A 15,541-nucleotide genomic window follows, 5' to 3' on the forward strand; every position below is an offset into this window, starting at 1 on the left:
AGCGAGAGAGCGACAGAGATTGAACATTGAACGTTGCACCAGAGCTTTGCAGGCAAAGGTGACAGACCTGCTTCATCCAGGAATCAATAGATAACACCACTTTTTTTCTGCAAGATGCAAAAGCACATTAGACTTCTGAAGAAACGGATTAATCTGTTTTTCTTATCTCAGTTTGATATCACGCTAGAATGATGCTAATATCACTGCACTGTTGTGCATCATTCCTTCTTACTCTAACTCGGTAGTGTGCATTTAAAATGGCACACAGAGATGGGTACAAAGCTCTCCTTCGCCCTCCATTTGGCAAATCTGACCATAATTCTATCCCCCTGATTCCTGCTTACAAGCTCAAATTAAAGCAGGAAGCACCAGTGACACTGTCAATAAAAATTGGTCAGATGAATCAGATGCTAAGCTACACTACTGTTTTGCTAGCACAGACTGGAATATGTTCCGGGATTCTTCCGATGGCATTGAAGAGTACACCTCATCAGTCATTGGCTTCATCGATAAGTGCATCGATGACGCCGTCCCCACAGTGACTGTACGTACATACCCCATCCAGAAGCCATGGATTACAGGCAACATCCGCACTGAGCTAAAGGCAAGAGCTGCCACTTTCAAGGAGTGGGACTCTAACCCGGAAGCTTATAAGAAATCCTGCTATGCCCTCCGACGAACCATCAACAAGGTAAAGTATCAATACAGGACTAAGATCGAATTGTACTACACTGGCTTTGATGCTTGTCGGATGTGGCAGGGCTTGCAAACCATTGCAGACTACAAAGGGAAGCACAGCCGAGAGCTGCCCAGTGACACGAGCCTAGCAGACAAGCTAAACTACTTATATGCTCGCTTCGAGGCAAATAACACTGAAACATGCATGAGAGCACCAGCTGTGACAACTGTGTGATCATGCTCTCCGCAGCCGATGTGAGTAAGACCTTTAAACAGGTCAACATTCACAAGGCCGCAGGGCCAGACGGAGTACCAGGACGTGTCCTCCGAGCATGCGCTGACCAACTGGCAAGTGTTTCACTGACATTTTCAACCTCTCCCTGTCCAAGTCTGTAATACCAAAATGTTTTAAGCAGACCACCATAGTCCCTGTGCCAAAGAACACTAAGGTAACCTGCCTAAATGACTACCAAACCGTAGCACTCATGTCTTTAGCCATGAAGTGCTTTGAAAGGCTGGTCATGGCTCACATCAACACCATTATCCCAGAAACCCTAAACACACTCCAATTTGCACACCGCCCTAACAGATCCACGCATGATGCAATCTGTATTGAACACAACACTGCCCTTTCCCACCTGGAGAAAAGGAACACCTATATGAGAATGCTATTCATTGACTACAGCTCATCGTTCAACACCATGGTGCCCTCAAAGCTCATCATTTAGCTGAGGAACCTGGGACTAAACACCTCCCTCTGCAACTGGATCCTGGACTTCCTAACGGGCCGCCCCAAGATGGTAAGCGTAGGTAATAACACATCCGCAACGCTGATCCTCAACACGGGGAACCTCAGGGGTGCGTGCTCAGTCCCGTCCTGTACTCCCTGTTCACTCATGACTGCATGGCCAGGCACGACTCCAACACCATCATTAAGTTTGCAGACGACACAACAGTGGTAGGCCTGATCACTGACAACGCGAGACAGCCTATAGGGAGGAGAGGTCAGAGACCTGGCCATGTGGTGCCAGGACAACAACCTCTCCATCAACGTGATCAAGACAAAGGAGATTATTGGACTACAGGAAAAGGAGGACCGAGCACGCCCCCATTCTCATCGACGGGGCTGTAGTGGAGCAGGTTTCAGAGTTTCAAGTTCCTTGGTGTCCACATCACCAACAAACTAACATGGTCCAAACACACCAAGACAGTTGTGAAGAGGGCACGACAAAACATATTCCCCCTCAGGAGACAGCTGCACCATTGAGAGCATCCTGACTGGTTGCATCACTGCCTGGTATGGCAACTGCTCGGCCGCCGACCGCAAGGTACTACAGAGGGTAGTGCGGACGGCCCAGAACATCACTGGGGCCAAGCTATACCAGGCAGTGTTAGAGGAAGGCCCTAAAAATTGTCAAAGACTCCAGCCACCCCAGTCATAGACTGTTCTCTCTGCTACCGCATGGCAAGCAGTACCGGGGTGCCAAATCTAGGTCCAAGAGGCTTCCAGACAGCTTCTACCCCCAAGCCATAAGACTCCTGAACATCTAATCAAATGGCTACCCAGACTATTTGCATTGCCCCCCCCCTTCTCCTCTTTTACACTGCTGCTACTCTCTGTTGTTATCTATGCATAGTCACTTTAATAACTCTACCTACAGTTGAAGTCGGAGGTTTACATACACTTGAGTCATTAAAATAAATTTTTCAACCACTCCACAAATTTCTTGTTAACAAACTATAGTTTTGGCAAGTCGTTTAGGACAACTACTTTGTGCATGACACAAGTAATTTTTCAACAATTGTTTACAGACAGATTATTTCACTTATAATTCACTGTATCACAATTCCAGTGGGTGAGAAGTTTGCATACACTAAGTTGACTGTGCCTTTAAACGGCTTGGAAAATTCCACAAAATAATGTTATGGCTTTAGAAGCTTCTGATAGTCTAATTGACATAATTTGAGTCAATTGGAGGTGTACATGTGGATGTATTTCAAGGCATACCTTTAAACTCAGTGCCTCTTTGCTTGACATCATGGGAAAATCAAAAGAAAAATTAGCCAGGAACACAGAAAAAAATTGTAGACCTCCACAAGTCTGGTTCATCCCTGGGAACAATTTCCAAACGCCATCTGTACAAACAATAGTACGCAAGTATAAACACCATGAGACCACACATCTGCCATACCGCTCAGGATGAAGACACGTTCTGTCTCCTAGAGATGAACGTACTTTGGTACGAAAAGTGCAAATTAATCCCAGAACAACAGCAAAGGACATTGTGAAGATGCAGGAGGAAACGGGTACAAAAGTATCTATATCCACAGTAAAACGAGTCCTATATCGGCATAACCTGAAAGGCCGCTCAGCAAGGAAGAAACCACTGCTCCAAAACCGCCATAAAAAATCCAGACTACGGTTTGCAATCGCACATGGAGACAAAGATCGTACTTTTTGGAGAAATGTCCTCTGGTCTGATGAAACAAAAATAGAACTGTTTGGCCATAATGTCCATCATTTTGTTTGGAGGGAAAATGGGGAGGCTTGCAAGCAGAAGTACACCATCCCAACCGTGAAGCACGGGGGTGCAGCATCCTGTTGTGGGGTTGCTTTGCTGCAGGAGGGACTGGTGCACTCCACAAAATAGATGGCATCATGAAGATGGAAAATTATGTGGATATATTGAAGCAACATCTCAAGACATCAGTCAGGAAGTTAAAGCTTGGTCGCAAATGGGTCTTCCAAATGGTCAATGAACCCAAGCATGCTTCCAAAGTTGTGGCAAAATGGCTTAAGGACAACAAAGTCAAGGTATTGGAGTTGCCATCACAAAGCCCTGACCCCAATCCTATAGAAAATGTGTGGGCAGAACTGAAAAAGCATGTGTGAGTAAGGAGGCCTACAAACCTGACTCATTTACACCAGCTCTGTCAGGAGGAATGGGCCAAAATTCACCCAACTTATTGTGGGAAGCTTGTGGAAGGCTATCCAAAACATTTGACCCAAGTTAAACAATTTAAAGGCATTGCTACCAAATACCAATTGAGTGTATGTAAACTTCTGACCCACTGAGAATGTGATGAAAGAAATAAAAGCTGAAATAAATTATTCTCTCTACTATTTTTACATTCTTAAAATAAAGTGGTGATCTTAACTGACCTAAGACAGGGAATTGTTACTAGGATTAAATGTCAGGAATTGTGAAAAACTGAGTTTAAATGTATTTGGCTAAGTTGTACGTAAACTTCCGACTTCAACTGTACATGTACATATTACCTCAATTACCTTGACTAACCGGTGCCCCCGCACATTGACTCTGTACCAGTACCCCCTGTATATAGTCTCGCTATTGTTATTTTACTGCTGCTCTTTAACTACTTTTATTTCTTATTCTTATTTATATTTTTTTAAACTACATTGCTGGTTAGGGGCTTGTAAGTAAGCATTTCACTGTAAGGTCTACACCTGTTGTATTCAGCACATGTGACTAATACAATCTGATTTGATTTGATTCCCTATATAGTCCACTACTTTTGATCAGGGCCCACCAGGCTCAGGTCAAAAGTAGTACACTAATGAATGAAGTGCAATGTGGGATGCAGATCTAGTCTCTGGTGACAGATTGCTTTCATTGGTTCTGGGTTGCAAGGTTATCAGACAGATAATATAGTCAACTGTCATGTAAAACATATATGACATGGGTGGGATTGCTTGGGCATTTTTGTTGGCTAATCAACGTAGCAAATTCATACTAGCCTAATTAGTGTTTGCATGCTTGATAATATAAATCATTTATTGAAGTAAGTAGAATGCAGAGTCTGAGTGACATACTGAATAACATGTAAGTTAACAATGTTATACTGACATAATAACATCTCACACTACTCTAAAGAAGGTGCTCATTAGGCCTAATTCATCCTTTATTAATTACATGATTATTAGCCCATTCATTACCCCCCCTTATCAACAAAACTTGAAGACCTGCGTAAACAGATCGTTTAGTACGCCATAATCAGACCTGTTGGTTATCATGGTCAAGCACCATCCGATAAGGACCCCGGATAGTTCCCGAAACACAAACGACATTCTCTCAGTTCCGCTATTGGACAAAATTGCGCCAGTACCATTTTGGGGGGATGATCATATTTATTATTGGCCATAACTTTGTATAATCAAAATAAGACATATTATTTTCAACGGAATATGTTTTATCTAATACACAAAATAATTAGTATATCACCTTTGTTAACGTTTAGTAAACCTGTACGCATTGTGCGCCCCTGCTTTCAGAAAATTGGTACGGTCTTTTCAATTGCGCTGCAAGCGTACATTGAGCCACAAGAAGAACGGGAAACCCGCTCCAAATAAGATGCCGCGGACCGATGTCGGTGTTAATTGATCTGGTTATTCTGTTGTAAGAAAAGGAAACACCACACTGCGGCATAATTTCATTTTTGCCCCGCGGAGAGGAGGATGGTGTCTGGGTTGTCATAACTTTGGACTCGCTGCTTTTCCTTGGCACGCGCACTGATCCAGTTGGTGAGGGTGAGTGCTTCTAGTAGCCTACTGGAGATGGAGAATGATAGGCTACATTGTTGTTATATTGTTGCACATCATAACCACCTGTATGGGTTGTGGGAGGAATAGTTGTAGGCTACAATGTCACACTGTCATACGTTTAAAAAAATCAAAATCCAATATAGGCTATGGAATAATGCGTCAACAGCAAGTTATATGCTTTTTACCTATAAAGTGTAGCTCTGAATTAGCCTAGGTCAGATAGCGGCAAAATTGATTCGTTTCTAAACAGCAATTGTCAAAAATATGCGCAATAATAAGTCCATTGGACACCTATAGGCCGAGCCAGCTGTGGTTTCTACCGTGGGATTTCTATGGCAATACAATCATTTAGAATGGAATGACTGAGAATGTGCAGGTAGGTTAGGCCTATCGTTTAAAAAATATATATATTTAATGATTATTTATTGTTTGAGACAGTGGCCTACAAGTCTATCACTTTTAGATGAGCACATGGAGAGCCTTCTTTAGGGCTGATGAAGCAAAGCTTTCAGTGTTTTTCCAATGTATACAACCTGGTCTCAGAGCATTTTGTAATTTTACGTATGTAAGTCCGATTTTTAAAACATATCAAATCAAATTGTATTTGTCACATGCGAGGCTATATTCAGGGTGTAAAGGCTTTCGTCCTCTTCGTCTGAGGAAGAGTAGGAAACATCGGACCAATGTGCAGCGTGGTACGTATCCATAATAACTTTTAATGAGAATGAATACAAAATACAAAAAAGAACAAGGGAATCAAATGAAAATCGACACAGTCCCGAATGGTGCAAACACTAAAACGGAAAACAACTACCCACAACCAATAGTGTGAAAACAGGCTACCTAAGTATGATTCTCAATCAGAGACAACGATCGACACCTGCCTCTGATTGAGAACCATACTAGGCCAAACACATAGAAATATAACGTACAGAACAAAACATAGAAAAACAACATAGAATGCCCACCCCAACTCACGCCCTGACCAACCTAAAATAAAGGCATAAAAAAGGAACTAAGGTCAGAACGTGACACAGGGGGTACCGGTACAATCATCTCCTTTGTCTTGATCACGTTGAGGGAGAGGTTGTTGTCCTGGCACCACACGGACAGGTCTCTGACCTCCTCCCTGTAGGCTGTCTCATCGTTGTTGGTGATCAGGCCTAACACTCTTGTGTCATCGGCAAACTTGATAATGGTGTTGGAGTCATGCCTGGCCATGCAGCCATGAGTGAACAGGGAGTACAGGAGGGGACTGAGCACGCACCCCTGAGGTTTCCCGTGTTGAGGATGAGCGTGGCGGATGTGTTGTTACCCACCCTCACCACCTGGGGGCGGCCCGTCAGGAAGTCCAGGATCCAGTTGCAGAGGGAGGTGTTTAGTCCCAGGGTCCTTAGCTTAGTGATGAGCTTTGAGGGCACTATGGTGTTGAACACTGAGCTGTAGTCAATGAATAGCATTCTCACATAGGTGTTCCTTTTCTCCAGGTGGGAAAGGGCAGTGTTGTGTGCAATAGAGATTGCATCATCTGTGGATCTGTTGGGGTGGTATGCAAATTGAGTCTAGGGTTTCTGGTATAATGGTGTTCATGGCTAAAGACGTGAGTGCTACGGGTCAGTAGTCATTTAGGCAGGTTACCTTAGTGTTCTTGGGCACAGGGACTATGGTGGTCTGCTTGAAACATGTTGGTATTACAGACTCAGTCAGGGACAGGTTGAAAATGTCAGTGAAGACACTTGCCAGTTGGTCAGCGCATGCTTGAAGTACACGTCCTAATAATCCGTCTGGCCCAGCGACCTTGTGAATGTTGACCTGTTTAAAGGTCTTACTCACATTGGCTAGGTAGAGCGTAGTCACACAGTCGTCCAGAACAGCTGATGCTCTCATGCATACTTCAGTGTTATTTGCCTCGAGGTGAGCATAGAAGTAATTTAGCTTGTCTGGTAGGCTCATGTCACTGGGCAGCTTGCGGCTGTGCTTCCCTTTGTAGTCTGTAATAGTTTGCAAGCCCTGCCACATCCAACGAGCGTCAGCGCCAGTGTAGTACAATTCAATCTTAATCCTGTATTGAAGCTTTGCTTGTTTGATGGTTCGTCGGAGGACATAGCGGGATTTCTTACAAGCTCCCGGGCTAGAATCCCGCTCCTTGAAAGCGGCAGCTCTAGCCTTTAGCTCAGTGAGGATGTTGACTGTAATCCATGGCTCCTGGTTGGGGTATGTACGTACAGTCACTGTGGGGACGACGTCATCATTGCAATTATTGTTGAAGCCAGTGACTGATGTGGTGTACTCTTCAATGCCATCGGAAGAATCCCAGAACATATTCCAGTCTGTGCTAGCAAAACAGTCCTGAGTCACTGGTGCTTCCTGCTTTAGTTTTTGCTTGTAAGCAGGAATCAGGAGGAAAGCTTAAAACCCACCAGCTGTATGTTATTAATGTCGTCATTCAGCCACGACTCGGTGAAACATACAGTGGCTTGCGAAAGTATTCACCCCCTTGGCATTTTTCCTATTTTGTTGCCTTACAACCTGGAATTAACACCACATGCCTACCATTTTGAAGATGCAACATATTTTGTATTGTGAAACAAACAAGAAATAAGACTAAAAAACAGAACTACAGCTGCAAGTCTCTTGGGGTATGTCTCTATAAGCTTGGCACATCTTGACACTGGGATTTTTCCCCCCATTCTTCAAGGCAAAACTGCTCCAGCTCCTTCAAGTTGGTTGGGTTCCACTGGTGTACAGCAATCTTTAAGTCATACAGATTCTCAATTGGATTGAGGTCTGGGCTTTGACTAGGCCATTCCAAGACATTTTAATGTTTCCCCTTAAACCACTCGAGTGTTGCTTCAGCAGTATGCTTAGGGTCATTGTCCTGCTGGATGGTGAAACTCCTTCCCAGTCTCAAATTTCTGGAAGACTGAAACAGGTTTCCCTCAAGAATTTCCCTGTATTTAGCGCCATCCATCATTCCTTCAATTCTGACCAGTTTCCAAGTCCCTGCAGATGAAAAACATCCCCACAGCATGATGGTGTTCTCGGGGTGATGAGAGGTGTTGGGTTTGCGCCAGACATAGTTTTCCTTGATGGCCATATAGCAACATTTTAGTCTCATCTGACCAGAGTACCTTCTTCCATATGTTTGGGGAGTCTCCCACATGCCTTTTGGCAAACACCAAATGTGTTTGCTTATTTTTTTCTTTAAGCAATGGCTTTTTTTCTGGCCACTGTTCCGTAAAGCCCAGCTCTGTGGAGTGTATGGCTTAAAATGGTCATATGGACAGTTACTCCAATCTCGGCTGTGGAGCTTTGCAGCTCCTTCAGGGTTATGTTGTCTTTGTTGCCTCTCTGATTAATGCCCTCCTTGCCTGGTCCGTGAGTTTTGGTGGGCGGCCCTCTCTTGGCAGGTTTGTTGTGGTGCCATATTCTTTCCATTTTTTTAATAATGGATTTAATGGTGCTCCGTGGGATGTTCAAAGTTTCGGATATTTTTTTATAACCCATCCCCGACCTGTACTTCTCCACAACTTTGTTCTTGACATGTATGGAGAGCTCCTTGGTCTTCATGGTGCCACTTGCTTGGTGGTGCCCCTTGCTTAGTGGTGTTGCAGACTCTGGGGCCTTTCAGAACAGGTGTACTGTATATATACTGAGATCATGTGACAGATCATGTGACACTTAGATTGCACACAGGTGGACTTTATTTAACTAATTATGTGACTTCTGAAGGTTGCACCAGATCTTATTTAGGGGCTTCATAGCAATACATATGCATGCACCACTTTTCAGTTTTTTTTAAGATAATTTTTTGAAACAAGTTATTTTTTTCATTTCACTTTACCAATTTGGACTATTTTGTGTATGTCCATTACATGAAATCCAAATAAAAATCCATTTAAATTACAGGTTGTAATGCAATGAAATAGGAAAAACGCCAAGGGGGATGAATACTTTTGCAAGGCACAGTAAGATATTACAGTTTTTTATTTCCCGTTGGTAGGATATACGTGATCGTAGTTTGTCTATTTTGTTATTGATTGATTGTTCGTTGGCTAATAGGACCGATGGTAAAGGTAGATTACCATCTCGGCAACGGATCCTTACAAGGCACCTGGACCTTCTTCCTTGATATCTCCTTCTCTTTCTCCTGCAAACTCCTTCTCTTTCTCTTGCAAATGGCGGGGATGAGGACCTTGTCGGGTATCTGAAGTAAATCCTTCCCGTCCGTCTCGTTGAAGAAAAGTATTCCTCCAGTACGTGGTGAGTAATCGCTGTCCTGATATCTAGAAGCTCTTTTTGGTCATAAGACACGGTGGCAGAAACATTATGTACAAAATAAGATACAAATAATGCGAAAAAACATACACAATAGCACAATTGGTTCCAGGATCGTAAAGCAGCAGCCATCTCCTTCGGCGCCATTTAGTATGATATGTTACATTTTCTATCGTATGCATTCATTTGTGGATGTCCATCATCCATTGTGTATGATATGTTATGATTACATTTTGTATGATATGTTACCAAATGGCAAAATGTACACTGAATTTGAAAAACGTACAATATGCTATGAATTCCAATTTGTTGTGGCTAACTTTGGCTAGGTGGCTAATGCTAACGTCAGCTAGCTTGCTAACATTAGCTAGGGTAGAAGTTAGGGGTTAAGTGTTCGGTTAAAGGGTAAGGTTAGGGGAAGGGTTAGCTAAAACGATTAAGGTTAGGGGAAGGGTCAGCTAACAAGCTAAGTAGTTGAAAAGTGAATAAAATGCTAAAGTTGTCTGTGATGAGATTCGAACACGGAACCTTTGTGTTGCTAGACATTCGCGTTATATGCCCATCCACCCACCCCCCTTTAGTTTTTGCCTTAAGTAACCTTCTGTGTTATGTAACCATACCAAACGTAACATGTCATACTATACTGAACAAAAATTTAAACGGAACATGTAAAGTGTTAGTTCCATGTTTCATAATGCTGAAATAAAAGATCCGATACATTTCCATTGGCATACAAACCTTATTTCTCTCAAAGGTTGTGCACAAATTTGTTTACATCCCTTTTAGTGAGCATTTCTCATTTTCCAAGATAATCCATCCACCTGAAAGGTGTAACCACACCAGCCCAGGACATACACATCTGGTTACTTCACCTGCGGGATCATTTGAGACCAGCCAGCTAATGAAACTGAGGAGTATTTCTGTCTTTATTAAAGCCCTTTTGTGGGGAAAAACGAATTCTGATTGGCTGGGCCTGGCTCCCCAGTCGGCGGGCCTGGCTCCTAATTGGGTGGGCCTATGCCCTTCCAGGCCCAACCATGGCTGTGCCTCTGCCCATCATGTGAAATCCATAGATTAGGGCCTAATGAATTTATGTCAAATGACTTATTTCCTTTATATGAACTGTAACTCAGTAAAATCATTGAAATTGTTGCATGTTACGTTTATATTTTTGTTCAGTATAATTTTAATGTACCAGATCTTTGTTTACTATGTTACGTCTAGTTTATGAGACCAGGCTGATGTGCAATTGTCCCAACAACCTCAGGACTGGCCTCAGGGTTCTACCATACTGTGCCTAACTGACTATTCTAATGCTCTATAATTGTTGATATCCTCCAACAGAATTATACATATTTAGACCCAGTTGGTAGTTTTCTTAAATACTTGCTCCCTCAGGCACTCCAAACGGGTTTGCGTCCGCTTCTCCATGGTTCTCTGTCGGGATTTCAGAGCGAGAAGGCAGAATGTAAAACATTCTGTGACATCTATCTCCATGGGGGCTATGAGCAGGGATTTTTGCGGTGGGGCCCCATAATTATTAGAGTTTAGCCTGCCTCAGATCTCTCTTGTTTGTTTATCGCGTCAACCTGGGAGACACAAATGTCAAGATAGGAAAAGTTAGCCTGGGGCACCATGATGGCTTAATTGAGCAGCTCAGCAAGTTCAGTTCCCCATATAGCTCTAACAGAAGGCCTAGACAATGTCTGTAACACAGAAATGCAAAGGAATACAAATAGGGGTTTTATAAAGTTCAATCCCCCCCAAAGCTGTGGAAAGACAACTGCCAGACAAATTGATGTCTTGAACAAATTGATGTCTTGAAGTCTGACAAAGAAAACTGGATCGAAACCGTAATCTGTATACAAGCCTGCTCTGTCTGAAGCCAATGGCTTGGAATGAAGCAGACAACATAGACGTAATCTGACACCAGTTGGCTAAATTGTAACACGGAATTGCAACAGAAACACAAAAGTAAAGGGGGTCTACATACCCAAGGCTGGGGACAGACAAACATCAGACAGCAGGGGAAAATGAACATGTGACAAAATGTAAAAATTCCACTTATGAAGGGTGGAAATAAGCATGCTCTGTGTAAAGCTGTTGGCTTGGAATGAGACCAGACAGCAATTTACTGTTCCTCTGCTGTGTGGCTGTGTGTGTGTGCGTGCTTCTCTAAGTCTGTTTACATATGTGGTTGTATCTGGAGTGCTTTCATCATCTGTTCCTCTATCCATCACAAAAGAGATCTTGGAACTAGAGGGACAATGAATCAGGAGACCAACGTCACAGTGTCTGCGTAGTCTGCTGTCAGTCTAGTGAGTGGGTTTGTCAGACAATGACAGAGAGCCCCATCTCCCCCATAGTGACATGACCTCTCTCCTGTAGTACAGGAAGTGAAGTGACTAACATTGAAATGCCTTTTTTTTTAGGCGGAGCCCTTTCAACAACCACTATGTCTCACCTGGTAAACAGTTCGATTACGGCCAGCTGGTCAACTGGAATAATATACATAGAATGAAAGATGTGGACAGTAGGCGACACACTTTGTGAGATGACTCTGGCTGGTTCTTTATCAGTGAAGTGGCTGATTGACTGTCTTACTTCATCAGTGACCTCTGACCAGTTACAGTACCGCTCACTCACTCCTCTCAGGACAATCCAGGCTCAGGTGACATTTCAGTTGCAAGATAAAGCTTGAGATATATCTTTTCTCTTCTGTGGATCTCAGAGAACGGAACAGAGGCTATTATTGTCAACCAATTAAACTCCTCCTTCCTCTCTTTCTCACTTTCTTTCTCTCTCCCGTTTCTTCTTCCTCCTCTGTATCACCAGCCCTCTGCCTATCTGGCCCTCTTAACACGTCTGGAGGTCTTCTTCCATTTAAAGGCCCAATGCTGCCGTTTTTCTATCAATATTAAACATTTCTGGGTAACATTTAAGTACCTTACTCTAATAGATTTCCATAAAATTAGCAAAAATAGCTTTTTTGCAAAAAACTATTTCTCAAGCAATAATAGTTTTGCTAGGACTGTCTGTGAGTGGTCTGAGTGGGGAGGGGACATCTGAAATTGGTCTATTAACCAATTTACCGTATATTGATGTCACCATGGAAAGCCAAAACTCACGCCCATGCAAAACTCCTGATTAGACGGTCCTCTGTAGATTTTTTTTTCAACCAGCAACTATCAGGAAATAACACTGATCAAATGTTTTGACACTTTTACAGTGTTAGTTTCATCAGCTGTTGTAGAATATGATACAAAATGTTGACTGCACTGGGCCTTTAACAGAGAGTGTCCCTTATAAAAGAGACTGGCAATGGGTTACCACCTCCCCCTCTCACTCTGCCTAGGCCCTGGGTGGGTGGTCCTGTAGAGAGAGATGGAAAAATGTGTAAAAACCTGTTTTTGCTTTGTCATTATGGGGTATTGTGTGTAGATTGATTAAGGGTAAAAGTTGAATACATTTTTTAATAAAGCTGTAACATAACAAAATGTGGAAAAGTCAAGGGGTGTGAATACTTTCCGACTGCACTGTAGATAGAATGGTAGTGGTAGCGAAGGTTCTCGATCTTCTAACTGATTTCATTGCGGTGGTGGTCAACTGGTTTCATAAAAAACAAGCTGATGTTTCCACCACTAAGTGAGCTCCTGTGTAATGTGATGGAGGCCACACACACACACACACACACACACACACACACACACACACACACACACACACACACACACACACACACACACACACACACACACACACACACACACACACACACACACACACACACACACACACACACACACACAACTCAGTGAGCTCCTGTGTAATGTGATGGAGGCTGATGTAGGGAGGCAGATGCCCACGCTGTGTGATTCCCTATTTTCTACCTCAGCTGTTTGCTTACCTCGCCTCAGCAGCGCCAGCCGGGAAGATACTTTGTGTGTGTGTGTGTGTGTGTGTGTGTGTGTGTGTGTGTGTGTGTGTGTGTGTGTGTGTGTGTGTGTGTGTGTGTGTGTGTGTGTGTGTGTGTGTGTGTGTGTGTGTGTGTGTGTGTGAGTGTGTGTGTGGAGAAAGAGAGGGAGAGAGCTGTAGCTCTCATTCCATCAACATGATCCCTAATGCCTCATACTCCTCCTGTTGTATGATATGAGGTGGTTATGAAGACCAATAGTTGATGTATGGAAGATGATACTGTATGTAGGCCTATGTGAAGGGATGGAGGGGGTAGACAGGTTTTTGGAGTGTCCTTGTAACAAGATGACATGCTGTTTGTCAGATGTCACTATGTAGTTCAACAACGCACACTGATGGTAGACGCACACTGATGGCCTCAGCCTTGTCAGCTTGGTTGCTATACCACTGTCAGGTGTGTATGTGTATGTGTGTGTGTGTGTGTGTGTGTGTGTGTGTGTGTGTGTGTGTGTGTGTGTGTGTGTGTGTGTGTGTGTGTGTGTGTGTGTGTGTGTGTGTGTGTGTGTGTGTGTGTGTGTGTGTGTGTGTGTGAGCAGATAAAAACATTCTAGTATTTCATTACTCCTCTGTTTTGCATTGACCAGGCCAGTGACCTAAGAATGGCAACCCAGTCAGTGATTGGCTGAAGCTGAAGGTTGTTGACCTTTACAGTGACCTATGGCAGGGTGGAGTTTCAGAATGGATGTTTTCATTTCCCCGCTGGTAAATGTGTCAGTCAAGGTTCTCCCAGGGGACCTGTGATTTCACTGAGAGTATAACAACCTAACACACACACACACACACACACACACACACACACACACACACACACACACACACACACACACACACACACACACACACACACACACACACACACACACACACACACACACACACACATCAGACCAATATTTATCCTCTATTTGATGGGTACACTGTAGAGGACACAGTGATTATAGAAAACATGAGTCCTCTGCCTCTCCCCAGCACAGAGGAGAAGATGAGTTGGCTGCTTTCCTCTCTGTGGCAGGCTGCCCTGACCTTCACTCCCCAGCGTGTGTGTGCGTGTGTGTGTGTGTGCGTGTGTGAGGCCTCTGATGATGGGCACAGACAGCAGCTGCACACACAGCTGTAACTCGCTAGGCCGCCACTTACAGCAGGCTGCACAAACACAAGCACACACACTCATTACTCCCTACGTGGAATTCCAAATGAAGGGCTTCCAGACTCACCTGTCACTCTGAGATTGCTCAATGTCAATCCCCCTGCTGCAGCCGTCTCCTGTATGTGTCTACAGTGTAGTTACACCATCAGGATGAGAGGAGAGTCCTTCCCTCGAAAGACAAAGATTTTTTTAATTCACTAAGTACTATGATCCACAGATCAATAAGACTCATCCTTTTAACATTCTGAATGTTCAGACCCATGCATGTCAAATGAACACCCTATTCCCAATGCAGTCCTTTACTTTTGACCAGGGCCCATAGGGCTCTGATAAAAGTAGTGCACTATATAGGGAGTAGGGTGCCATTTGGAACTCCATCTCCCAGGATCATTATAAGGATGGAGACTCGACAGCTGATCTTATTAGATCAGTGGTAACCTGTACTGTAACTCTCCTGAACAGTTTGTCAGACAGATATATTGTTTATGTTTACTAGGCAGCAATAATTTATTCTAAAGAGATCGTTTCATAGATTGGTTAATGGAGGGTCTGTAAAGAGGGTCTCTGGCACAATGATGGGTTCAGTTGGATTTCAATTGCTCCTATGAATTAGGCTTTTATTCATAAGGGCTCGCGTTGAGTGAACTGAAGATCCCTCTTGAATCTCTGACAAAAACAGGACAACAATATAATTGTCTGTGATGTTTGTAATAGTCCTGTAAGAGGGTGAGTGCGGCGATATTGTTGTGTGTGTGTGTGTGTGTCTACAGTGTAGTTATACCATCAGGATGAGGGAAGAGGTGTGTGTGTCTACAGTGTAGTTATATCATCAGGATGAGGGAAGAGGTGTGTGTGTGTGTGTGTGTGTGTGTGTGTGTGTGTGTGTGTGTGTGTGTGTG

The 15,541-nt window shown here is 43.5% G+C and overlaps 1 protein-coding gene across 2 annotated transcripts in view; it reads left to right on the forward strand.

The window, feature by feature from the left end:
- Positions 1 to 4,988: 4,988 nt before the first annotated feature.
- LOC129820034 (cAMP-dependent protein kinase inhibitor alpha-like) overlaps positions 4,989 to 15,541 on the forward strand; it is a 33,012-nt gene continuing 22,459 nt past the window's right edge. For both annotated transcript variants that reach the window (XM_055876841.1, XM_055876842.1), the window contains exon 1: positions 4,989 to 5,227. The gene's annotated coding sequence lies outside the window, so the exon portion shown is untranslated. The remainder of the gene's footprint in view (positions 5,228 to 15,541) is intronic.

Source organism: Salvelinus fontinalis, chromosome 22 (genome assembly GCF_029448725.1).
Source record: "Salvelinus fontinalis isolate EN_2023a chromosome 22, ASM2944872v1, whole genome shotgun sequence".
NCBI classification, from domain to species: domain Eukaryota; kingdom Metazoa; phylum Chordata; class Actinopteri; order Salmoniformes; family Salmonidae; genus Salvelinus; species Salvelinus fontinalis.